The sequence below is a fragment of the Cervus elaphus genome, chromosome 28 (genome assembly GCF_910594005.1).
Source record: "Cervus elaphus chromosome 28, mCerEla1.1, whole genome shotgun sequence".
Taxonomy (NCBI): domain Eukaryota; kingdom Metazoa; phylum Chordata; class Mammalia; order Artiodactyla; family Cervidae; genus Cervus; species Cervus elaphus.
Genome location: NC_057842.1, coordinates 31,509,869 through 31,537,435, shown reverse-complemented (window position 1 = coordinate 31,537,435; position 27,567 = coordinate 31,509,869). Strand labels below are relative to the sequence as shown.

The window sequence follows — 27,567 nt, the reverse complement described above, 5'->3', positions numbered from 1 at the left end:
CAAATCATTTAGTTGTATGTATTAGATTTCTAAAACTGTATACTCATTTTGAGCAGTTACCTTAAAAGTTTTACACAGAGAGGTTACACTCTTTACCTAAGTCCTATAACTAGAAGGATGCTTATCCAGAGTCTGGGTTCAAGCATTCGGACTATTTCTTAAGATACTTTTGTAGTTTTCACATAATGATGTTTGACAATTAAGTTTTTATATTTTATTTGTAAAATATTTTAAGTATTTATAAAAATAGGTAAAATTTTTAAGGTAAGTGCTCAAAATGAGTATACAGTTTTAGAAATCTAATACATACAACTAAATGATTTGGTCCTAGAATTACTTACTTAAAAGAAGGAAAAAGTAAAACAGATGAGAAAGAAGAGAGTGAAAAACTGATCTCAGTCTTTGAGTTGCAAGCATTCTGAGGTTCTCTACTCAGTCAGAGTACCTTAGAGTCCTGGGTTGTACAAAGACAACAGACATGTACCTTCTTCACAAAATCTTAGGGAATTTAAGAACATCATGTCCAGGAACACTGTGGAAACAGATTGAGCTCTTCCTAAGTCTGACACAGCAGAAAACTTGCATCCAGATTTTTACAAAAGATTGCCTGGGAGCTATTACAATTTCTCCTCAACTTTCTTCTCTATATACACACACACACACACACATACACACACACACATATACACCTTCCCATCACTATAGTAATTCATATTTAATAGTGATGATCTATGCTATTTGACAAATGAGTCTTACAATAGTTCCCTTTTTATTTTCCTATCTTTTAAAAAATATGTTATTTCTAATTTAGGTTTCTGCCCATTTATGAGTGAGTTGTTTCTTTCTGTGTATTAATTTTGTAACCCACAACTTTACCAGATTCACTGATGAGTTCTACTAGCTTTCTGATAGCATTATTAGGATCTTCTACGCATAGTGTCATGTCACCTGCAAACAGTGACAATTTAACTTCTTCAATTTGGATGTTCAACATTGCCAGTTATTAGAGAAATCAAATCAAAACTACAATGAGATATCACCTCACACTAGTCAGAATGGCTATCATCAAAAAAAAAATCCACAAATAACAAATGCTGGAGAGGATGTGGAGAAGGGAAACCTCCTGCACTGTTGGTGGGAATGTAAATTGGTATAACCACTATGGAGAACAGTATGGAGGTTCTAAAAAACTAAAAACAGAGCTATCATAGGACCCTGCAATCCCACTCCTGGGCACATATCCAGAGACAAACGTCATCTGAAAAGAAACACGCACCCTACTGTTCATTGCAGCACTGTTTACAATAGCCAAGACATGGAAGCAACCTAACATCCATCAACAGAGAAATGGATAAAAAAAGATGTGGTATAAATATACAATGGAATATTACTCAAGCATAAAAAAGAATGAAATAATGCCATTTGTGGCAACATGGATGGGCCTAGAGAGTGTGACATTGAGTGAAGTAAGTCAGGCAGAGCAGGAGAGGTATCACATGACATGCCATATATGTGGAATCTAAAAAGAAATGATACAAATGGTCTTACTTATAAAACAGAAACAGACTCACAGACTTCAAGAATGAGCTTATGGTTGCAGGGGAAGGATGGTGGGAAAGCATCGTTAAGGAATTTGTGATGGGCTGGTACACATTGCTATATTTAGAATGGATAGTCAATAAGGACCTGCTATATAGCACATGGAACTCTGCTCAATGTTACATGGCAGCCTGGATGGGAGGGCAGCTTAGGAGAGAATGGATGAATGTGTATGTATGGCTGAGTCCCTTTGCTGTTCACCAGAAACTATCACAACATTGTTTGTTATTAGCTATACACCAATACAAAATAAAAAGTTTAAATATATATATATATACATATATATATCCTAAAATACAATCAATCACAATCTCAAACTGTTATGGTTTCCAAATGCCCTCCCCTATGACAATGTCAATCATGGAAGACAGTATTTTCAGGGGCAAGGGTTTTACCTCCAGAAAAAAACACTATGTATTTTTTTTAGTTTTCCTATATCTATCACAACAGTTATAACCAGACCCAAGACAAAGGAGAATGCCAACAAGTTATCTTCAAAGGATAAATATTCTCACCCTTTTAACTAAGTGAAGAAAGATGCTGATTATTTAAACAAGATTTTTTAGACTTGGGAAAGTTTACTTGTTTCTTCATAAATTTTTTCTTGGATTTAGAAAAAGAGAAAGGGGAGAATAAAATAACTCCATGAATTTTAAATTGTGGGTAGAAGTCTTTATAAAACTTAAATAGGCATAGGTATTAAGTGGTCGACTTTACCCACTGTGGGCAATTACACTAGTGTTCAAAATACTTGCAGCCTCTCTCTTTATACCCTCCCCCTAAAGGAGGTTGTATATTCCCAGCCTGTTTAAGTCATGCATGGCCATTAGACATACTTTGGTCAAAGAAATATAAGCATAAGAGATGTGTCCTGCCCCTTCCAGGCAGAAACTTCAGGAGCCAAAACACTGTTCACCATGTAGCTGGTAATGTTACAAACAGAAACAGCTCCATATCATTTAACCTGGCACAAAGTGATGGGAGCAGAGCCACAGCTGACCTATAATGGAGAAAAACTGTGAGGCAGATGTAAGCTTTTCTTTGAAAGCCACCGAAACGTTAAAGTTATTTGTTATTACAGCCTAACCTAGCCTATCCAAAAATAGGAGGAAATTTCCTATTTGCCTAAAAGAAAGAGGACCCTAAAGAGGGAAACATTGGAAGTATGCTCCCTATCAACAATGCTATATATATATATATGTTATTGGAAGACCTAGCTAGCTCTGTAAGACAAGAATAAGAAGATGGATAATAGATAATAGAGGTGCACATGTGTGTATATATAAATACATAGATAATGTAGGTGTTTATTTATATTATGATATCTATATATATGCTGTAAATATGTGATTTTTGTTATTATGTACACATGTATGAGGGGCTTCCTTCTCTAGTGGCTCTGCTGGGAAAGAATCCACCTGCAATGTGGGAGACCTTGGTTCGATCTCTGGGTTTGAAAGATCCCCTAGTGAAGGGAAAGGCTACCCACTCCAGTATTTTGGCCTGGAGAATTCATGGGCTGTACAGTACTTGGGGTCGCAAAGAGTCAGACACGGCTGAGCGACTTTCACTTTCACAGATGTATGAAACGCAAAGCAAAAGTGCTAGTTCTACAAAAGAACTGACAGCCGAATAACTACAATCAATCAGAGACTTTAGTAGTGTTGCTAGATGCATGGTCAATGTAACAGACAATCAATCATATTCCCATACACCAATAACAGCTAGAAAATGAAATTTTTTAGTTTTTATTTATAACAGCAATAAGAGATCACAGATAGATCAAGGAAAAGATGTCATGAGTAAATGATAAAGTACTATTTGAAAACACTGAAGAAGATCTAAATAAATGGAAGTCTACACCCCCAAATTAATCTATTAAATTATTTAGTTACATCCAAACTCACAAAAGATCAGTTTATTGAAGTTACAAAACTTTTTATCAAATGTGTAAGAGTGAACAAAGACCCAAGAATACTAAATATAATATTGAAGAAAAATAGTAAGATTCAAGATAAAGAAATACAATACTGAAGAAGAATAATAAGGTATGGAGTATCACCCTACTGATCTCTTGGCTTACTATAAAGTGACTGAGACAGTGTGATATTGGCTCAGGGATTTAAGGAAAATAGATCAGAAAGAAGGTCCAAAAGGAGAGAATATATGGGAATTTAAGACATGCTGAAGATGAGGAAAACATTGTTAGGCCTTCAGGATGAGACAAATAAGCCATTAAGAAAAAATTGATAAACTGACTATATTAAAATATAAAACTAATGTATAATACATCAAAAACACTATGAGAAAAAGAGTAAGAGGGAAGGAAAAACGAAGGAAGTGAGAGAGGAAGTCTTGGAAAGGATATTTGCACTACATATAATCAGCAGAAAATCACTAGCCAAAGGTATCAATATAAAAGTATAATGAGAAAAATGAGAAAAGAATACAAAAGAGCAAATTCCTAGGAAAGGAAACCAGAATGGCCAATAAACATTTGAAAATATGATTAAGTATTAGCAATCAGGGAAATTCAAAGCTAAATAAGATACAATCTCACAGTCCTCAAAATGTCAGAAGTTTGAAAACTTGACCATATGAAAAAGCTGGAAGATTTCATGTGTAACTGGGAGGGTAAGTGGTGCCCTATCTTTGGAGAACAATTTGGTCTTATCCAGTGAGGAGAAGATAGGGGCATTCTCTCTGATCCGGCAGCTCCACTCCTAGGTAGATACTCTAGAGACTCACATGAATCACCATGAGAAACACACAAGAAGGGTCATTGCTCTACTGTTAATATTGATGAGACTCTCATCCATAACATGGGGATAAAATTCATACTTACTTCATAGGGTTGTCGAAAGGAATCGGTGAGTTAGAATATTTAAATCCTAACAGTACCTGAAATCATGCAAGTGTGTGATAAGCTTTGAAAAGAAGTGAAAGTATTCGTCTCTCAGTCTTATCTGACTCTTTGCAACCCTATGGACTGTAGCCTGCAAGGCTCCTCTGTTCATGGAAATCCCCAAGCCAGAATACTGAAGCGGGTTGCCATTTCCTTCTCCAGGGGATCTTCCCAACCCAAGGCTCAAACCTGGGTCTCCCGCATTGCAGGCAGATTCTTTTACTGCTTGAGCTCCAAGGGAAGCCCCATGATAAGCATCAGCTGTTGTTAATAAATCCCCTGACATTATTTTGATTCCTAGCATCTATTGCCCTATGCTCATTCCTTGAGGTATTTTCCTTTGTAAGCTTTTTCTCTTCACAACTGCTGGCCTGATTTAATGGGTAGGTCCCTGGGTCCCAGACAAGTCGGCTGGCCATGTAATAAGACTGCAGCTAGGCCTGCTGTGATCTGGGTGGGACTCGCTCATCCTCTCACATCATGTTTATGCTAAACCTTTTCTCCAGAGGTGAGCTGGGCAACTATCCCATTTTACATTCTCCCCAGTGAGGTCTGCCAAAGTTCTTCAAACTATTTTGATCTATGAGATTAATGAATGCTAAATCATGCCAATAGGTATTTCAATTTTACCCCTTAATGGAGTCTTCAAATGTAAGATTCTACTTTAAATAAATGTAAAATGAGAGAGAGAAGAAAGGAAAGGAGGAATGAAGGGGAGAGGAGAGAAGGGAAAGGAAATTGAAAGAAGAACTTCCAACAGCATGTAATTAATAACATAGAGAAATAGTCTTGGCAATTCTATCCAAAATTTCAACATGAGTAAATTTTGTATTCCACTCTTACCTATAGCTTTTTTATGACTCTTGTCCCTGTTTGAATAATTACTCTCATCCCCTCAGAATCATGTTCTTTGAAACTCTCAAACCTGTAAACAAGTCAATGTTTAAGATTAATGGGTACTAACATAACAATGTGTTGTACTTTCCAGATAACATATTGAGATTTCTAAATGGCTCCAAAATAGATATAATCCATTCACCAGGATTCTCTAAAAGTCAGTACCTCCAGTGTTAAAAGTTTTATTCACCATAGCCATTGGGTAAGGGAAAAATTCTGGAGGAACAGACTTTTAGGAATCTACCAAACTGCATTAGCTATCTGACTCATTTAGAGGTAAGACTGGCTCTGCAGGTACCCTCCTACCCACCTCCCACCTGTTTCATGTTAAATTAATGCTGCAAAAGAAATTAATTTGGTGACTAAGAATGTATATTCTTAGTGATGACCAACTGATTTATTTTCAAAAATTTACAAAGCATTATAATGTATCAGGCAAGTATTAATCTGCTTAGTCACAAGTCATGATTTGATTTTCATTTTACTCTATTTTTAACTTCCTTCTATTCTCACAGCTGACACTTGCTCCTATGCCATCTCCTGGTCTTTCCTCCCTTCCTCAAAACTGACAGACAGTAAGATATGAGGATGGATGGTGTCCATCGCCTTGGGTAGAGATCGGCAATAGCAGTGTGCTGGAAAACAACCAAGGATTGAGTGAAGTTATGATATATTTATCCAAAATGAACCAAATGCCCCAACATAAAGGTACTTTCTCTGAAGTTAGTTTTGCTAAATCATTGGAGGGTTTTTTATTCTTCTTCCATGGGGGAAGCTACTTGCTGAAAGAATCTGTGTATGTGTTTAGTGATGTGTCTCTACACGTATGAGGACAATGATGTGACAAGGTTCTGTGATCTCGAGTGATACACTATCATAGTATATGGCCATGATTAAATAAAACTAAAAATTTATCTGTATTAAAATTGTCAAAAGGATGAAAACCTCATACAGAATTAAGCAAATGCTGTTTATTTGGACCTTACTCTAGTGGAAAAGTCAGCTACTATGTTGTTCTGGTAGGCTGGAAGGGACTTGAAAGGAGAGTAAATTTTATAGAGCAAAAGGAGGCTATCTTAAGAAATCTTTGGTTGGTCAGTGTTCTATTAAGGTGGGATTTTCTATTGGGTGGGATTTGGCGAAGTAAGATGAGGAGACTTTCCGATTCCCTTTTGGCAGCCTTAGATTGGTTCCCTACACTGGCTCATAACTTAGAGCTTTCCAGGTTGGTAAAGGCCATACGAGTTTTCCTCTTTCAATAAAAGACTGTCTGATGTTTAGAGGTCAAGCAATTCACAAAGGCAAATTATTTTTCTAGTAAACTCACTTTTAATGATTTTTTAAGAAAAATATGTTTATTTCCAATGTGATTTTCACAGATTTTTAGATCAAACATCCTGTGTTGGTTTTTGGTGGTGCTGTAACAAATTGCCACAATCTTAGTGGCTTAACACAAATTTATGGTCTATGGCTCTGTGGGTGAGAAGTCCTACACATGCTTTTCTGGACTAACATCAAGATGCCAGAAGCCTGCAGGACTATCAGAGGTTATAGAAGAGAATCTGCTTTCTTGCCTTTTGCAGGTTTTAGAAGTTGCCTGCATTCCTTGGCTCTGGCCCCTTCTTCTTCTTTAAAGCCACGGCCCATTGAATCTCTCTCATATTGCCTCTATTGTCCACAAGTCTTAAATTTCTTTTTATTTAAACTAATTTTTATGGAAGTATAGTTGCTTTATCATGTTGTGCTAGTTTCTTCTCTCTTACTGTACAGCAAAGTGGATCAGTCACGCATAAACATATATCCGTTCTTTTTTAGATTTCTTCCCCATTTAGGTCACCACAGAGCACTGAGTTCCCTGTGATATACGTTAGGTTCTCATTAGTTATCTATCTGATACATAGTAGTGCATATATGTCAGTCCCAATCTCCCAGTTCACTTTTAATGATTTCTATTACTTTTATTGCCACATACACTTCGTATCTATAAGCTTTTACAAAAATAGTGGTTCTTTCCATTGCTCAGAACTCCTTACTCAAGCACTATATAGAAAGTTTCTGAACAAAATGCCATTAAAAATAGTGCAATAAAATGCTTCCGTTAGGTCCGTACCATTTCTGTCCTTTATTGAGCCCATCTTTGCATAAAACATTCCCTTGGTATCTCTAATTTTCTTTAAGAGATATCTAGTTTTTCCCATTCTATTGTTTCCCTCTATTTCTTTGCACTGATCACTGAGGAAGGCTTTCTTATCTCTCCTTGCTATCCTTTGGAACTTTGCAGTCAGGTAGGTATATCGCTCCTTTTTTCCTTTGCTTTTTGTGTCTCTTCTTTTCTCAGCTATTTGTAAGGCCTCCTCAGACAGCCATTTTGCTTTTTTGCATTTCTTCTTCCTGGGGATGGTCTTGATCCCTGTCTCCTGTACGGTGTCACAAACCTCCATCCATAGTTCTTCAGGCACCCTATCAGATCTAGTCCCTTGAATCTATTTGTCACTTCCACTGTATAATCATAAGGGATTTGATTTAGGTCATACCTGAATGGTCTAGTGGTTTTCCCCATTTTCTTCAATTTAAGTCTGAATTTGGCAATAAGGAATTCATAATCTGAACGATAGAGATCAAATTGCCTACATCTGCTGGATCATCAAAAAAGCAAGAGAGTACCAGAAAAACATCTATTTCTGTTTTATTGATTATGCCAAAGCCTTTGGCTGTGTAGATCACCACAAACTGTGGAAAATTCTGAAAGAGATGGGAATACCAGACCACCTGACCTGCCTCTTGAGAAACCTGTATGCAGGTCAACAAGCAACAGTTAGAACTGGACAGGGAACAAAAGACTGGTTCCAAATCAGGAAAGGAGTATGTCAAGGCTGTATATTGTCACCCTGCTTATTTAACTTATATGCAGAGTACATCATGAGAAACGCTGGACTGGAGGAAGCACAAGCTGGAATCAAGATTGCCGGGAGAAATATCAATAACCTCAGACATGCAGATGACACCACCCTTATGGCAGAAAGTGAAGAAGAACTAAAGAGCAACTTGATGAAAGTGAAAGAAGAGGGTGAAAAAGTTGGCTTAAATCTCAACATTCAGAAAACTTAAGATCATGACATCTGGTCCCATCACTTCATGGGAAATAGATGAGGAAACAGTGTCAGACTTTATTTTGGGGGGCTCCAAAATCACTGCAGATGGTGATTGCAGCCGTGAAATTAAAAGACTATTACTCCTTGGCAGAAAAGTTATGACTGACCTAGACAGCATATTAAAAAACAGAGACATTACTTTGCCAACAGAGGTCCATATAGTCAAGGCTATGGTATTTCCAGTAGTCATGTATGGGTGTGAGAGTTGGACTATAAAGAAAGCTGAGTGCCAAAGAATTGATGTTTTTGAACTATGGTGTTGGAGAAGACTCTTGAGAGTCCCTTGGGCTGTAAGGAGATCCAACTAGTCCATCCTAAAGGAGATCAGTCCTGAGTGTTCAGTGGAAGGACTGAGGTTGAAGCTGAAACTCCAATACTTTGGCCACCTGATGCAAAGAGCTCATTTGAAAAGACCCTGATGCTGGGAAAGATTGAGGGCAGGAGGAGGAGGGGACGACAGAGGATGAGATGGTTGGATGGCATCACTGACACAATGGACATGAGTTTGGGTAAACTTCAGGAGTTATTGATGGACAGGGAGGCCTGGCGTGCTGCAGTTCATGGGGTCGCAAAGAGTCAGACACGACTGAGCGACTGAACTGAACTGAGCTGAACTGAAAATGCTAATTTTTGGAAAAATGAAATAAAACAATAGTTTTGGTTTAATCATATTATGGATTAATAAGACCACTAAAATATTAGGAAAAACAGATACAGTTCATTATTTTGACTCCTACTGCATGGCATTTGAAAAATAATAATAATCTCGAAACATGGATCTCTGATGAACTCCATTTCTTACCAAGTCCTCAATTTGTTGTTTCTTTGGTTTTTACAGCCAAAGTTCCTGGGTGGTTGTTTTCTTTTGTTTGTTTTCCTTAATTTATCAACAAAGAACAGCATTTTTTTTTTTTGGCTTTTGTTGAAAATGTATTTTAGCAATTTTTTTAAATTAGTGTTCCTTTTCACATGTCAGGATAACCATAATCCTTTCTACCATTTGTTAGGAAGACTGTTGCAATTTCCATTTCCTTTCTTTAATTGCATCAAATACTCTGATCATCTTATTCTGCATTTTGGTCAGTAGTGTCTTCTTTACGCCCTTCAGCTATGTCTTTTCCCACAACCACTCTAAACCTTTTAACTTTTTACAGTTGTAAGTGCTGAATTATTCTTGCCTTTCACCATAAGTCAATTCCTCCTAGACTCTTCAATTATCCCCAGACTCCTACTTTGAACATTTTCCAATTGGATTGCACAAAAGTAGTACAGTTGGTCCAGATTTGCTTTTTAATACTAACAAAGGCACTCTGAGTTTCCACCCCAGATGAGGCTCTTTGCTGAGTACTTTTTATACATCTTCTCATCCAGTCTTCCCAATAATTCTATAAGGTAGGAATTTACAAATAATTCAACTTAGACTCTGTGATTTCAAGAACTAGAAATTTTCATTTCATGCACAGATAGTATCTGGGGTGTGTGTTAGTCACTCAGTCATGTCTCTTTGCGACCCCATGAACTGTTGCCTGCCAGGTTTCTCTGCCAATGGGATTTTCCAGGCAAGAATACTGGACAGGGTTGCCATTTCCTTCTACAAGTAACTGGGGAACCAGTGTATAATCAGTCTGATCCCACAGTCTGTGCCCTGCCTTAAAGCTTCATCAAGCTATTCCTGACAAAATTCAGGCTCCTGGGCCCAGCCCAGATCTTTTGAATTAGTATCTCTGAGGGAATGAATGAGCAATATACATTTTTAACAGCCTCCAGAATGATTCGTAGGCACATACCTTTGAGAGTCACTGAACTGCGAGCCCACATTTTACATGCTCCTGTCTGTATCTCCATCACCAAGCACAGTATCTGGCTAATAGAGAGTAAGTGATGATGAACTGAAATCCATTGTGCCTACCATAAGTAAAGTATATTGGCATTGATTCAGCATCTTTGGCTCTTTAGGAAAAGGTTCTATAAAAGTACTAAGAGAGATTAGTACTTTTACATTTCAGTTGGGTACTCCTAGCACTGGTATTGTGCCAGTTTAGTGAGCACCACCCTCATTTGACTCACACCACAGTAAGGCCTTGCAAAGGCTTCTGTTACTGGGAGATCATCGGAAAGCGGAGAGAATATCACAAGATTGTTCAAGATTTAAAATTATGTAAGCCTAGATTTTTAAAAGGGCTTCCCAGGTGGCTCAGTGGTAAAGAATCTAATTGCCAATGCAGGAAACACAGGTAAGGTGGGTTCAATCCCTGGGTCAGGAAGATCCCCTGGAGAAGGAAATGGCAACCCACTCCAGTATTCTTGCTTGGAAAATTGCATAGACAAAGGAGTCTGGCGGGCTACTCCTCTCTCCTCTGTACATGGGGCCACAAAGAGTCAGACACCACTTAGCAACTGAACACACACCCACAGATTTTTAAAAACCTCTTGTTCAAGATGTCCTATTCTAGCTAATGGTTGCGTACTACTAACTGCTAACAATATCCTGTGGTCTTCCATAGTCTGATAATAAATTGATAGTTAAGAACATTTACTTTAACCCATTAACTGAAGTAACCATCTACTAAAGACATAATTAATTATGTACATAAATAAAATTACATAGCCAGCAAAAGCCTTTGGCTTAAAGTAATGGGAGAGATGATGACTATAAAAGACAGTATTTTAAAGTATGCTTCTTATTAAAGGAAAAACGAGAGTTTTATCTTTGTGGTATTGGGGGCTATACTGCTGTTTCTCTTTAACATTCTGCTTTATGGAAATCAGGAGGTACTAAGTTGATCATCAAGATAATGATAAAATCTTTTCTAGGTAATTTGGAATGGTAGAAAAATCAAACCAAATGAACTCTTAAAGTTTCAGCTCGGTTTATCCACTCAGTGTCCTGCTGGCTAGGTTTCATGAAAGATGGGAAATTGGCACATAAATAAAGTAATATATATTATTATAAATATATAATATTTTCTATTATAACTATAAGTGTATATTTATTTTATAAATATAATAATAAATATATATATGGGATATTCCCTGGTGGCTCAGACAGTAAGGAATCCACCTGCAATGTAATTTATAAATATAATAATAAATATATATATATATGGGATATTCCCTCAAAAGAGACCTGGGCTCAATCCCTGGATTGGGAAGATCCCCTTGGAGAAGGGAATGGCTACCCACTCCAGTATTCTTGCCTGGAGAATTCAACAGACAGAGGAGACTGGTGGGCTACGGTCCATGGGGGTTGCAAAGAGTCAGACATGACTGAGTGACTAACTCTCTCTCTCTCTCTCTCTCCCTATCTATCTATATCTATCTATCTATCTATCTATCTATATATTTCTTCCACTGCCTCTTTTCTGCTTTAGGATGAATACAGCAGATGATAAAGAGGGCTAAAGGAGGCTTCATATTCAAGATTATGGCCTCTGAGTAAGAAGCAGCCCAAATATAAGCAGGAATTACTCAATAACAACATGAGGCTCCCTTGACCCCTCTTCTGGAGAAATCACAGTCTTGGTCTTCCTCTTAAAGTCTGTACATTAGGCAGCCGACAATAATTGGTGCTACTCCCTCCAAAGGAGTTATCGCCTTTAGATGTTTTTCTGGTCCAGTTAAAAGTCCCCTCTTCCTTACTTGCACACGTAGTGAAGAAGACATTGAGCTCTTTCTCCTTACCTCATTTTCACTAGCACAATGTGTACGAGAGGATCATTTATGCAAGTCTCTTTCAAATTAATGATACAAAATTTAAATTTAAAATTCTACCTGGAATTTAAATCATTGTAATTTCATCTCACATCTAATTGACTACGATAATCACAGAACTTACTAAATTACTCTCAGAGAGTTTATACTCTATTGAAGGTTGAGAGTACCCCAGCTTATCTGAAGCCCCCTTAATCAGTGGCTGCTGCTGCTGCTGCTAAGTCGCTTCAGTCATGTCCAACTCTGTGCGACCCCATAGACCAGGCTGCTCCATCCCTGGGATTCTGCAGGCAAGAACACTGGAGTGGGTTGCCATGTCCTTCTCCAATGCATGAAAATGAGAAGTGAAAGTGAAGTTGCTCAGTCGTGTCCAATTCTTAGTGACCCCATGGACTGCAGTCCACCATGCTCCTCCGTCCATGGGATTTTCCAGGCAAGAGTACTGGACTGGGGTGCTGTTGCCTTCTCCGCTTAATCAGTGGAGACAGTTTATATTCATTCTCTTGAACTTTCTCAACAGTTTCACACTCACAAAAATTCTCCAAAGGTTTATGTGGCTATTTCCCCGCTGGCCCTTTCCTTCCTAGTTAGATCACAGGCCACATGTGGTTCTAAGAGTTGTTTTTTTTCCCCCATCACTTCTTCAAGATGCTTCAGAAGCTGCAAGTAACTTTTACCTGCTTCTCTGTGCTGTAGTCACTACCAGCTGCTTTGCTGATTCATTTCTTTGAATCCTTTAGCTCCCAGGATTTGACCAAAGTGTTATTAGTCCATTGTCATGGGATGAGACACAATTAAGGTGCATCCATGTGCTGAGGGAAAAGGAGTGAAGAAGTGTCTGAGGCTGAATAGTCCTAAAACTTAAGGCAACCACCGGCCAAAACTCCTCAAATGCAAGCTTTCCGGGCATCAGATATATGCAACATGGCTGCTAAATACTACAGAAATTAAATTAAATCATCAGAGTAAGGACAGACAGATCAAAAAAATAAAAAATCTGCCGAACAAAGCTCAGATACCACAGAGGAGACATCATAAATCAGAGATGAAGAGGAGACAAGGCTGAGGTACTTGAGTTTGGGGAAATATACAATTTGTTGTTTAGTCACTCAGTTGTGTCTGACATTTTGTGACCTTATAGACTGTAGCCCACCAGCCTCCTCTGTCCATGGGATTCTCCAGGCAAGAATACTGGAGTGGGTTGCCATTTCCTTCTCCAAATATACAATTGAGATACTCATTGAGTATAAATTACACATGGATTCAAGATTATATTTAGTCATTAAACATATATTTTAATCTATGGAAAGGAAAAGGTTTTATAAAGTAAAAGCAATGAAAATAATTCAAAAGTTTAAGGTTTTTGAATAACCCAAAATTTAAAACTTTGCAACATTAAATAATAAATAAAATACTTTGCCAAGACAACAAAAAGTCCATGATTACAAATAAGAAAAAAAAAAACTGAGCCCTCATTGATAAATGAACAAAGGTGTGTGCTAAGTCACTTTAGTTGTGTCCAACTCTTTTGCACCCCTAAGAACTGTAGACCACCAGGCTCCTCTGTCCATGGGATTCTTCAGGCAAGAATACTGGAATGGATTGCCATGCCTTCCTCCAGGGGATCTTCCTGACCAAGGGACGGAATGCATGTCTCTTAGTCTCCTGCATTTCCAGGCAGGTTCTTTACTCTAGCACCACCTGGAAAGCCCAATAAATGAACAAAGGTAATGGATGGACTGGATGAAGAGCTGACTCATGAAGACCAATGAAGAGGGTCACAAAGAGTCGGACACAACTGAGCAACTGAATTGAACTGAACTGAATGGATGGACAATGTATAAAGAAAATTACAAATGAATAATGAATATTCAAAAAATGAAAAAAAAAAAACAATTAAAATGTAATACTACCTTATTTTAACCCACCAAATAAGGAAAAAGATTATACTCAAGAGCTTGTATATTTTTAAGAGCTTAATAATGTGAGCATGCTCATAAGTGCTGATAAAAATGACAACTAGTAGAGCCTTTCTGAAAATAACTTGGCAACGTAGTTCCATGACTAATAGTTTATCATAAGAAATAAAGTACAAGACAAATGTTTATGTACAAAAGGATCTAATATTATTTATAACAAAAATTACTGTTGCTGTTCAGTCGCTAAGTTACATCTGACTCTTTGCAACCCCATAAACTGCAGCACACCAGGTTTCTCTATCCTTCACCATCTCCCAGAGCTTGCTCAAACTCATGTCCAGTGAGTCGATGATACCATCCAATCATCTCATCCTTGCTCTCTTCTCCTGCCCTCAATCTTTCCCAACATTAGGGTCTTTTCCAATAAGTCGGCTCTTCACATTAGGTGGCCAAAGTATTGAAGTTTTCAGCTTCAGCATCAGTCCTGCCAGCGAATATTTAGACTTGATTCTTTAGGATTGCCTGGTGTGATCTTGCAGTCCAAAGGACTCTCAAGAGTCTTTTCCAACACCACAGTTCAAAAACATCAGTTCTTCAGTGCTCAGCCTTCTTCATGATCCAACTGTCACATCCATACATGACCAGTGGAAAATCATAGCTTTGACTACATGGACCTTTGTCAGCAAAGTGAAGTCTCTGCTTTTTAATGTGCTTCCTAGGCTTGTCATTGCTTTTCTTCCAAGGAGTGAGCATCTTTTAATTTCATGGCTGCAGTCACCATCTGCAGTGATTTTGGAGCCCAAGAAAATAAGGTCTGTCACTGTTTCCCTTTTTTCCACATCTATTTGCCATGAAGTGAGGGGACCAGATGCCATGATCTTAGTTTTTTGAACTTTGAGTTTTAAGCCGGCTTTTTCATTCTTCTCATTTAGCCTCATCAAAAGGCTATTTAGTTCCTTTTCACTTTCTGCCATTAGAGTGGCATCATCTGCATATTTGAGGTTGTTGATATTTCTCCCAACAGTCTTGATGCCAGATTGTGATTCATTCAGTCCAGCATTTCACATGATGTACTCTACATAGAAGTTACATAAGCAGGGTGACAATATACAGTCTTGACGTACTCCTTCCCCAATTTTGAACAAGTCTGTTGTTCCATGTCTGGTTCTAACTGTTGTATCTTGACCTGCATACAGGTTTCTCAGGAGGCAGGTAAGGTGGTCTGGTATTTCACAGTTTGTTGTTTCAGGCAGTAAAGAATCTGCCTGTAATGAGGGAGACCTGGGTTCGATCCCTGGGTTGGGAAGATCCCCTGGAGAAGGGAATGGCAACCCACTCCAGTATTCTTGCCTGGGAAATCCCATGGACAGAGGAGCCTGGTGGGCTACAGTCCATAGGGTCACAAAGAGTCAGACACAACTGAGCAACTTTCACTCACTCACATTCACACAGCCAAAGGCTTTTGCATAGTCAATGAAGCAGAAGTAGATGTTTTTCTAGAATTCCCTTGCTTTTCCTATGATCGAACAAAATTTGAAAACAACTAAAAAGTCTAACAATAGAGGAAAATTAAACAAATTATGATACATCTATAATGGAATATTACATAGCCAATACAACTATGTCTAGAAGACTTAAATGAAATGCTTATATTATGATGGTGATGTAGAAAAATCACAAAATTGCTTGTAAAATATGAACTCAACTCTATTTTTAAAGAACTATTTTTAAAAGTTAAAAGGAAGTAAACCAACATGTTAACTGGCCATCTCTGGGCAATGGAATTATGTGTGATTTATTTTTCCAATTCTTTATCCTGATTAGTACTTTCCACATTTTTCCACAAAAAAAAAAAGCCAGGATATAGCCACATGCCAAATAAGGAAAAAATTTTGCTATGTTTTTTAGGTCAATAATAATGTATTTGAGAAAAAATGAGTAAGGTACAAATTTTAGCTTAGATTGGTCTTAGAAGTCTGCTTTAATAGTGAAAGCTGTAAAGACTATTTCAGACATACAGTGTAAAACATACACATCAAACACATTAGTTATTGGCTAATAAAAGAGCAAGAGTAGGAATAAAAGGGAATGAATAAAATATAAAAATAAACTATTCTAATGAAGACATAAAACAGCTTCTTTCAATCATTAGCAAATATGTCCCAGACTTGACTGTGTAAACTAAATTGCAATTTTAAGATTGTGTGTATGTTTAGGTTTCATTATTTACTTTCCAAGGGTTAATATCTACCTTGTAAAGTTAGATTTGTAAACTTTATACAATGAAGTATAAAAACAATGCCATATTTCATCTACAGCATAAAAGAGTTTCCAAAGTGGTTTCTGCCATGAAATTTTTGTGTGTCTTCCTTTCATTTTTAGCCTTGAAAAGCGGTGGATCTACTTATAGAACTTTATCTGAACTAATAATATTTTTCTTCCTAAAAGACATAACAGCTCACTAGAAAAGATTCTCAAAAGAAAACAGTCTCACAATAACTATGCTCTAAAGAAGTACTAAGAGAAACAGGACATTTTGAATGTCATTCAGACAACTGCGTGATTGTCATTCATTCAACATTTCATTCGAACTCTGTATCTTTGTGCATATTCTTTCCAAAAACATGTCTGATATGTAAACTAAAAATCCAAATCAGTGAATACTGAGCCACAGGTTTGGTAAGAATTTTTGTTATATACAAATTAGGAAAGTAGCTTATCATATTTGACATTAAAACAATATAAAAGTTTAAAAATAAAGGAATAAACTATTTGTGAACAGAATACTACTGCTTTATGGTAGGTATTAAGTACATCCAGAATAATTTAAACCAGGTAAGAAGTCAAGAATGTTGGTTTTATTTTATTTTTTCCAAGATTATGTGGTCTGTACCATTTACTGTATGTACTGAAAATGCTAGTTTAGAGATTGTCTTAGATACTGCTTTTTGTATCATATGTTATTTTACTCTCTTTTTTCATGAAAAACATTTTCTAGGGACTTGCATATATGGCCTTTTTTTCCTTTGTACATTGAGCTTCATCACAGCTCTTCTAAATATAGTCTCTTATCCCTTCTGAGTAAATCAGGGATCAAGAATAAAATATTTAATTCCTTTAGCTGCTCCCCATTGTCTATAGGATAATGTTCAAATTCTTTCTTTCTTCCATTTAAAGTCATGGACCTTGTTTTCTTTTACTTTCCTGCGTATCTTTTCACTCAGGTAGAAAAGCCTCACTCATTCAACTCTCCATTTTGTTCATATTCAGATCTGTATCATCCTTCAGTAGAAGATTGTGGTGATGGTCCAAGTGTAAGGTGATAGAATAAATAAAAGGAATGAGACAGAATAGACACTCAGAAGTTGTTTGAAGGTAGAAACCACTTAAATTTCTTTCTTGCAAAGTCCTAAGTTACAAAGGCAAAGAATACGAAGGGAGAGGATAAGGAAATCTGAAAAATGAAAATAACACTGTCTTGTACTGTTGTTTGAAGACTTCAGTTTAAAATCTCCTTAGAGTGAAAATATTTTTTTATATTTTTTCTTTATATACTTACACGTTTTTCATAGCTGTAGGCATTCAACAACACTTGCTGAATGAATGAACATCAATTTTTCCTTGATTGCCACTTTATTACTATTTCGTTTTGTCTAAAAAATATATATGAATGTTCACATTTATAATAAAATATTTTATTTGTGACAATTTGAATGGAAAAAGTTGAGATGCCTGATAATATCAAGCACTAGAGATGGTCAAACACAACACTTGTATTAGGGCTAGGGTAAGTTGAAACAACCACCATGGGAAACAGTTGGGCATAATTTTATAAAGACAGAACGTGTATAGCCCATAACCTAGAATTTCCACTCTTAGAGAAATTTTTACATAAACACGAGAGAAGCTCTCACACATGTCTTCCAAAAAGCTCACAGTGGCAATGTTTACAGTAATAAAATAGAATTAGAAAAATCCAATGGTCATCTAAAAGAAGCTAGATAAACTGTAGTGTGCTCACACAAGGAAAAATAAAATAATATATAGATACATAAACTACAATTTGCAACAATATAGATGGCCTATTACATACAATAATTACAGTATGATGTTATAGCTCAAAACAAGCAAAAATAATACTATTTCATCTAGGCATAGTACACTTTTTAAAATTTCAGACAGAATGACATATCTCTGTTGAGTCTCAGGGTAGAGCGAAGAGGACGGAAGCAGCTGGTTCAGTTGTAAAACATTGGTAGCATTTTTTAAAATTCAATGATGAGTTCTTTGGTGTCCATTGTATAATTATACTTTAGAATTCACATGTAAGTTATATCTATTCTTGTTATGTAGCAAGTACCATATTTTTTAACTGATAAAAAATGTTCAAAAATGGCATCCTAAAAAGATTTTGTTTTTAGGAAAAAACTTGTTACAGTTAAACATGAACATAATTTGAAGGGCCTACCCTAGTGAAATGGCAATGTAATAACAACCAACAGCAACATCTGACAGTGTGAGACTTGGGATTATAATGAATTTACTGGCTTCATAACTTGTTTTTACTTCATTAACTTATTTGCTCCATCAAAGTACTCTAAACAATAAACTTAGTTTTTCCAACATATGGGAAGAATTAGATGGAAAAATCTTTTATTCACATTGTCATGCCCAGAACAATCTCTTTGTTCAAGAAGAACACTGGCTTTTCCTCGAATCTATCAGGAAAAAGGAGGAGGGGAAAAGTTATGACAAACATCAGTTCAAGTAATTTTGTTCAGTTTTTCTATGCATTTTTGCAGCAACTTTGTTACAAAGAGCTTTTCCAGAACTTTATGTTGTCTGATTGTGATACAAAATCTTTACATTCTGATTTAATATGAAGTTTATTAGAAACTGCAGTGTACCTTGAAAATCTTGAGCCTATTCTTTCCTGTTTTCTACCAAGAGATTTTTTCACTATTCCTTCATCTCCTTAGCTGTTCTAGCATACTACCATCATACCTGCCAGTCTTTTTTTCCCTCTCCCTTAGGAAATTGTTCTAGTCCAGAAATAATGTTTGCACTATAAGGTCACATCAAAAGTAAAGCATACCCTTGAATAACAACACAACACTTCTAATGGAAATGATTGTTATATCTAGGAATTTTAAATATCCACTTTTCTATTACAAGAATAAGTTTTGTTTCCCCATGTTTTGGGGTATTGTGTCTTAATTTTTTATTCTTGAAAGTAAAAGATATGACTGAATGACTGAACAAAAGTTTTTCAAGCAATACAAATCCACTACAATGACTAGGAATTAGAAGAAACCCAGGAAAGTTTGCTTCATTTGCATCTCTAAATTTTTTACTCACTCGCTGTAGGAGAGAAATCAATAAGAGGATTGCATGGAAATTAAGAAACCAAGGGTTAGAAATTTCTGAATCTCCTAAATGTCTTGAAGAGTTCCATTCCTTCTTATTTCTTATGCACAGTAGAAATTTACAGATGCAAATTAAAGAGATACTAACCCCATAAACGTTAACAAGTGCCAAATCAATAAATACTTCCTGAACAGTATAGTAGATTAAAAATAAAAGTCTGCACCCCGTGCCATAATGTGTTTGAGAATCAGAAGTCTTGTTTTAAGGCATCCTTCCACACCCAGAATCTCTGACCAATGGTCATACAGCCTCCAGTGACAGGCAAAGCATCACCATTAGCATCACCATTAAGGGGGCCCATTCCATCACTGGACAGCCTTGTTAGAAAATTCCCACATTAAATTGTAATTTATAGCTTTATAATTTTCCTACTTTTGCTTTTTACCAACCTATTATAATAACAAACCTGTCCTCATGTTTCAATAAAGGTTTCAAATTAATGACTATTTAAAATGCCCTCTTTCTCGCTTTCCTTCCACTGTAACATTCCCCTTAGGAATGTTTTTTTCAACAAAGTTCTCATTTTGTTCTCCTGCATAGCATTTTTTCAATGTAACTCTAAAAATATGATACCCAGAGCAGATATACTATTTTGGGTGTAAATTATCTTACACCACAGACTCTAGACTTGTATTATTACAACCAAACCTAATACTAGCTTTTAGTAATTCAGTAATTATTCACTCAGCAAACGTTTACCAAGTAGCTAAGTGCCATGCTTTAGGCTAGGCCTTGGGGATTCAAAATCAAATAGTCTCTGCCCTCAGATAACTGCATTATACTATAAGCACATGGGAACTTTATGATCAGTTAGAACCCTACTTCTTTTTCATTGGTATTTCTACAAGCAAATCACCATCTTTGTCTATTAATAAAGTAAAGAAATTTTTCTCCAGCACTGATGAAGCTCTGACTTCAATCACAGCATTCCCTTTAAGAATGATAATTTTTAATTCTGATTCCCTTCTCTGTATATTCTATTTATTATTCCTTTAAACTTTTAAATCAACTATTAGGGAAAAAATCACTCTTTCCCCTTCTTAAGTGGCTTTTATAAAAATGAGTAGCTTGGAGTCAAGGACAGACGCCTATTTCTACCTCTCTGCTCTATGTAAATCACCAGGCAACACACCTTGGGTACAATGTTTTTAACAGATCAGAATGTATCAGTTCTGTCATCAAGCATATCAAGTGCTCTCCTCAAGTTATGCTGTGCCCATGCTTTCCTGATTTATCATATTAGCAACTCTAATACAGAAGGATATAAAATAAATTATGCCTTGTTTCCAATGAACTTATTTTGAAGCCTTATGATGTCACAATTCTCTAAAATTCTCCAAAGTGCTCACAGTTTTTTTTTTTGTTTCTGCATTCTAAACTTTTGCTAGAGACTATGTTCTTAAATTTTATTCTCAAGATTTAGGAAACTTCCATTTTTTAAGTATATATGCTGACATATTTATTAAAGCATAAAGATATAACAAAAATAATTCACAATAATACATATAGTTGAGTCACATGGAAAACATTAAAACTTAGTAAACATTATTAAAGTTATATATAAGAATAGCATATTAAATTGAGACTGAAAAAGATACTTTCAAATGGATACATTGTGCCAAAAAAAGAGTCTGACAGAAACCAATATATTAGAAAGAGATAGATAATAAAGTTGAATTTGCTCAGGGTGTCACTAGACAGAGCTGGATTCTAAATCCTTATACTGGATTTAAACATCTCTTTTTATCTTCTGGAAATTTAACAATGAGCTGTCTACAGTTTTCTGTCACTTTTCATCTCCCACCCCTTCCCAGCCACGACCCCCCATAAGAAAACTGTGTACTTGCAGAAGGTCAGTAACACCAGGAGAAGACATGGACTTGTGGTGGGAACAGAAATGTCTGAGAAGAGGACACCTCCGCAGCCTGCACAGCCGAGATTGTCCAGCTTTTCTTTCGGGTCCCAGCTTCTTTAAGAGAAAACTTAGTAGCCCAATAACCAAAGCACATACAACTGAAGTTTCTCTGATTGAAGGAACAGAACCCCTCTTCCAGAACCTTGTCTCTCATACTTTCATATGCATATGAATCTCACTTGAGAATTTTCCTAAACTGCAGTTCCCAAATCAGTATGTCAGTGGTGGGGGTCCAAGATACTGTTTTCTAACAAAGTCCAAGGTGATGCCTATGTTCTGACCCATAGAGCAAGACCCTGGGCCATCTTCACAGTATTCCCAAGTTTCCTCCAAAGAATTATACTTCATGTAGCTCTAGTATTTCCACCTGTTTTCTCATAACTCCCACTGTGTATGGTAGGCACAACTATGCTCCCACCAATGACATGTCCTAATATTTAGAACTTGTGAATATGTTAGGTTTACAGGGCAAAGGGGAATTAAGTCTGCAAATGAAATTAATGTTGCTAATCAGCTGATCTTAAAATAAGGAGGTTATCCTGGTAGATCCAATGTAATTGCAAAGTCCTTAAAAATGGAAGAGTAAGTCAGAGGAAGAGAGACCTGAGTCTTGAAAAACTGTCATGGTGATACAGCATTGCTGCCTTTGAAAATGGAGAAAGGGGGCCAGGAGCCAAGGAATGTGAACAATCTCTAGAAGCTAAAAAAGGCAAGGAAGCAGATTTTTCCCTAGAGCTTCCAAAAAGGAACATAGCCCAGCTAATACCTGGATTTTAGCCCAGCAACTGGTGTCAGACTTCTACCCTACAGAATTGTAAGGTAATAAATTTTATGCTGTTGTAAGCCCCTAAATTTGTGATTATTTGTTACAGAAGCAATAGAAAAACCAATATACATGTCTCATGATGTTTTTCACTGAGTAACTAAAGAGTCAACTCTAATGATCTGTTATAATATCATGGCTCGCTCTCTCTTTTAAAAACAAGTAGAAAATACTTGAGTGACACTTTTTCCCTCAATTGCTACTTCATTGTAAGCTATGAGTTACATGTTCACTGCAGAGTTCTCTCTATAGAAGTCAATGATTCCTGCATATAACAATACAGTATACTTTATTGTACTAACTCAGCATCTGGATTTTTTTTAGCCCAATTGTTTTGCTGGTTTTAGAGTAAAATTTACTACTCATACTAATTGCCTTGACTCTGACTTTAAATATAACATTTCATTGTTTTTTAGTGTTCAAAATGTGTCACCATTACTGGTTTAAAAAAAAAAATTTGAAAACCCATAAAATGATTTTTGTTAGTATTCTTCTTCATGGAATTTAGAGACATTTGCTGCATTTACCACCAAATTAGTTTAAATATCAGCATAATAAGTTTTCCATGATTCTAAGCTAGTTAGAATTTTGGTTGAAAAGAACCAGTACAAGTATAGAAATTGAAAGCATCAGGAATTGGGCCTCTTATGTGAACAATCTTTAGCTGCCCAGAGATGGGGGTGGGAGTGTCAGATGACAGTTACCATTTTTTAGCAATAATGTATTTTCACTTAAGGTATGTACTTTTTTTAGACATAATACTATTGCACAGTTAATAGACTACAATATAATGCAAACATAACTTTTATATGCACTGGGAAACCAAAATATTAATGATTCACTTTATTGCAATGGTCTGAAACTGAACCCACAATATCTCTGAGGTGTGTCTGTACGTGAGTGAGGAGCCCACGAGGTCACAAATTCTCTATAAATAATTCTGACTCCAATCTAACTAAATTGAAGACATTGACACTGTTTTCCTCCAGATCTCTTGAGCCCTAGTTTAAATATCCTGCTCCTCCTGTTAAATTACATTTCAACCAGTATTTTAAAATAGGCAGTATTTTGACAAGTGCCTGTATGTTACTGCCTCAAGAGCAAATTATTAGTTAAACAAGCAATTAGATCAAATACAGCAGTCAAGAAACACAATCAACTAAGTATTTGCTAAACAATTTTGCCTGAGGTTGAACAGATATATACGCCAGCTGACATGTTTCATTCTGTCCTCCTAGATAAAAACTGGTACTTTTGACCTGATATTTTTGTGCTATTAACTGTGATCAAAGCATCTTATGACAAATTGTACATGGATCACTGGAAAAAAGAAAGTCTGCTGAAAACTAGTTAGATCAATTCAAGGGGAGAAAGATTTATTTATTTTAAGCATAAAATTAATAATGTTGAAAGGTTTCGTGTTTTCCGAGTTTATTACATCTGTAGTGAAAACAACATGTTTAACACCACGTATTGAATTTTGTTACTTTCTATGATCTCATGTTGCCTTTTTTTCTATAGGGCAATACAATTAATATTTTATCTGTTCTTTTTTCTTTTTTTTTTTTCATTTAAAACAAAAAATTTATCATTGGTCTTTTTCAACCTGTGACTTCATTTTTTCTTGTTAAGTAACAAAATTTTAACTAGTTAAGTGTCATTTCCAATTTAATCGTGAAAGCAACCAGAAAAGCATAACCAAACTCACCTAAAGATTTGGATTGCAAAGTTTTCTTTTCCATGAAGGGAAAGCTAAGAAAGGTAAGTGGCTACGTGTAACTCGAACTGTGAAACACCTTCTCTAGATAAATAAATGCTTATTTATACATAGCTACAGAAAACTGACGCATATGAAGAAAGAATCAGAAGTACTCTCAACAATGAATTTCTTTAATTTTTGATACAGGTCAAGCTCTTCATCTTTGAGAAATAGTTTGTACAGAGAAGTGTCCCAAATTCTTCCAACAGTGCAGTTCTAGCTGCTCCAAGTAATACATCTTGTCCTTTGTACATGAGAAAGTGTTTAGTAAAACCAGATGGCCAACTGTTTTCCTGTCCCGAAGCACTTAAAACTGGCAAGAAGACATTTGAGGTCAAAAACCTTACAGATCATAATGACATGAACAGACACTTGAAAACTCTGTTTCATCCATAATTAGATTATTTCCATTATTCTCCACCCAGCTCTTATTAAATCACAGTTTGTTATCTGAAAAATATTATTCTAACACACATAGAGCTCAAATCTCCTCCGTCTCCACCTTTGTGAAGTCTGTACAAGACCTACACCATCATTTGAAGCACTCAAGAATCAGTGAGGAATTAAAACTAGTTTTCAACTCAGCATTTAATCAACCTACCTTTATTACTGGATATCCTGAAGGTCATCCATGAATATTTAACTCAGAGAGGTCCACCCATGTGACAGGACCCAGCTTGATTGTAAAATCTATATGCAAAGACAAATGGATATTTTAAGCCAGGGCTTCTCAAAGGAATCGCTTAGTAATCTTATTAATAAAATGACTCTGACTCAGCAGGTCTAAAACAGGGCTTGAAGATATACATTTCTAATAAGCTCTCAACTGATACCAGTGCTTCTGGAATGTGGCACATTTTGCATAACAAATTTCCTGGGCTAGACAATGTTCAGAATTCTACTGCTGCATTTCTCCCAAATTTTCCCATGATCTCTTCCCAGCCTACTTATTCTCTTCTCCATGACCCACTTTTACGACACCACATCCCAACACCCCTTTTATTAGCTATTGGTGCAGCCGTTCAGGTTGTCACTCTATCTCTCCAGCTCCACGTATTTCTTCTTAGTGGAGGAAACATTTCATCTTATCTCTTAGAGTCTCTTGCCTTTAGATTCTGTTCCTTCACTTTGACATCACCTCCAGAGCTTCTTGTCCAGATAACAAGAGTGAAGAGAAAGAATAAGAGAAGACCCTGATGTACCAAAAGGAAGGATAAGTTAAGAAAGACGCCTTTGGAGAATCTGAAATCCATTTAAGAGTTAATCAGATAATTAAACCTAAAAAATTTGGCATCAGAGAAAGCTTACATGTGATCAACCAGTGATTAGAGAAAGGAAAGTAATCCCAACAGACTAAATTAGGGGGCTTTATCAGAAATAGGAGGGATAAACTCTGCTTTAAAATTTGTATAGGAATTAGATTGGTGAAGTGGTGTGAGGATAACATTCAAAGGAGAGAAAACAGTGTTAGCAAAGGTGCAAGGGTGGAAAAGATTTGAGGATAAAAAGCAAAAGATTTGGGGAGATCAGTGAGTATACCCATCAGAGAGATACAAAAAGTTAATATCAAGTTACTGAATGCCAAGTTAAAAAAAATTAATTCTATTCATTGGTTATGGAAGGCACTGAGGTTATAGCTCAGAGTGACGTGACTAGAATAATCTCCCCATGTTGCCAGGGACAGTCCTAGTTTACACCACTGACTAGATGTAATTATTATAATTATTCATATCCTCCCTTTCATTGTTCAAAGTGATCCAGTTTGAACAGTAAATTACATAGTTTCCCTAGACATAATGAAATTAGTATTTCACTCAAAGGGATTAGAATAGTGGTATACGGTGTCTAGGCCCAAAACGTGTGGTTCACAAGTGGAGGACTGTACAGAATGCTAAAAGAGTATATTTTCTTGGTGCGGTTATGCTGATTGTTACATGCAGATCAAAATTTTATTGTAGTCACATATTCCATGTCTTGGATTTGTAAAATATAGATAAATTAACCAAAGTGTGTTAGTCTCTCAGTCGTGTCCAACTCTTTGGAACCCCATGGACTCTAGCCCACCAGGCTCCTCTGTCCATGGAATGCTCCAGGCAAGAATACTGGAGTAAGTTGCCATCCCCTCCTCCAGGAGATCTTCCCGACCCAAGGATCAAACCTGGATCTCCCACATTGCAGACAGATTCTTTACCATCTGAGCCACAAGGGAAACCCCAAATTAACAAAGTACCATGTCAATTTATAGATTCCGTTTATTTCATGAACTTTCAAAACTTGTGTTTTGAATTTTTCAAACTACAAAATTCAGAATGAGAAGATCAATGAAATGTTGTACAGAAGTAACCTCTGAATTAGAACATATTAGAACATATCGAGAAAAATTAAGAAGGCAATGGTAGTTTGGGAAACATGCATGAAAAGAAATAAGTCGAATGAAGAATCAACAGGCCTTAGAACTTACCTGGTTACAAAAGGCCAGAGACAGAAGAACATGAAGGACAATTTTGAGTTTTAGGCTTAGATGCCTGACAATAAGAAACATAAAAGGGATTAAGAGAAAGTAGGAGGAGAGTTTAGAAGATGAGTTGATGGCATGATCTTCAAAGGGACACATCAAATAGGCACTTTAATTTTTTCCTAGGAACTGGATCCTTCCCATTCATTTTTCACTTATAAAAGTCATATTTAAATTGTCTGTTATCACTTACATACCTTTTGATCTAGAGAAAGCTCAGTAAAATGATCCCTCCTGCTTCTGTGGAAATATCAGATTTCTGGTTTATAGGCCCAACATCAGAGACACGGAGGGGCAAAATATTTATGTGATTAACTTGACATTGCTTTTTGAAAATAAAATCATCAATACCAGGAAAATTATGAATTTCAAGGAATGGTTCACAGTATGTCATCTTAGATATAAAAGCCATGTCTGAATTCTGTATAAGAAAGTAATTTTCATTAAAAATCGTAAATGGAAAAGAAAAATGGCTTGATGTACATAGGCAAGGATTAGTCTGTGTTCTTTTTTACCTAGATTCAGTTTACATCAGCAATATATTCTTGCTTCTTCTCTCTTCTTCCATTTCCTAAGCCAGATATAATTGGGGCTTGTTATTACCTGAACAAGAAGCATATGAGGGAGTGAGTGAGTAAAGTGTTGGAACGAGTGCTTTAAATCTGTCTTTCTATTCATTTGTCTACCCTTATGGCTCTTGTCAGTTCCCTAAGTCCAGACTGATGAGACTTCAAATCCTCTAACCTAGGCCATATGTTTCCTCTTGAGTCCGACCAGACACCTGACATCCATACTTAAGTCCACCCTCACCCTTGTTTTCCATCCTAGCTTCTAATGGCATTTCAAACAAAATCTTTTGTACTCTTGGATGCTTCTGGCCTCCTTACCAGCCGAATCTTAATGTTAAAGCAGGAAAAATAGCTTAGAGAGCACACACTCAAAATA

At 36.4% G+C, this 27,567-nt stretch overlaps 1 long non-coding RNA gene across 2 annotated transcripts; it reads right to left on the bottom strand.

Annotated features, from left to right (window-relative positions):
• Nucleotides 1-5,347: 5,347 nt before the first annotated feature.
• On the bottom strand, nt 5,348-26,622 carry LOC122685268. Of its 2 annotated transcripts, none has more exons than XR_006338320.1 (3): nt 26,569-26,622; nt 24,709-24,797; nt 5,348-5,429 (listed from the first exon to the last, which is right to left on the bottom strand). It is a non-coding gene; the product is annotated as an uncharacterized LOC122685268 (long non-coding RNA). The 2 variants fall into 2 exon arrangements; XR_006338321.1 differs by lacking the exon at nt 5,348-5,429 and adding an exon at nt 24,198-24,420.
• Nucleotides 26,623-27,567: the final 945 nt, after the last annotated feature.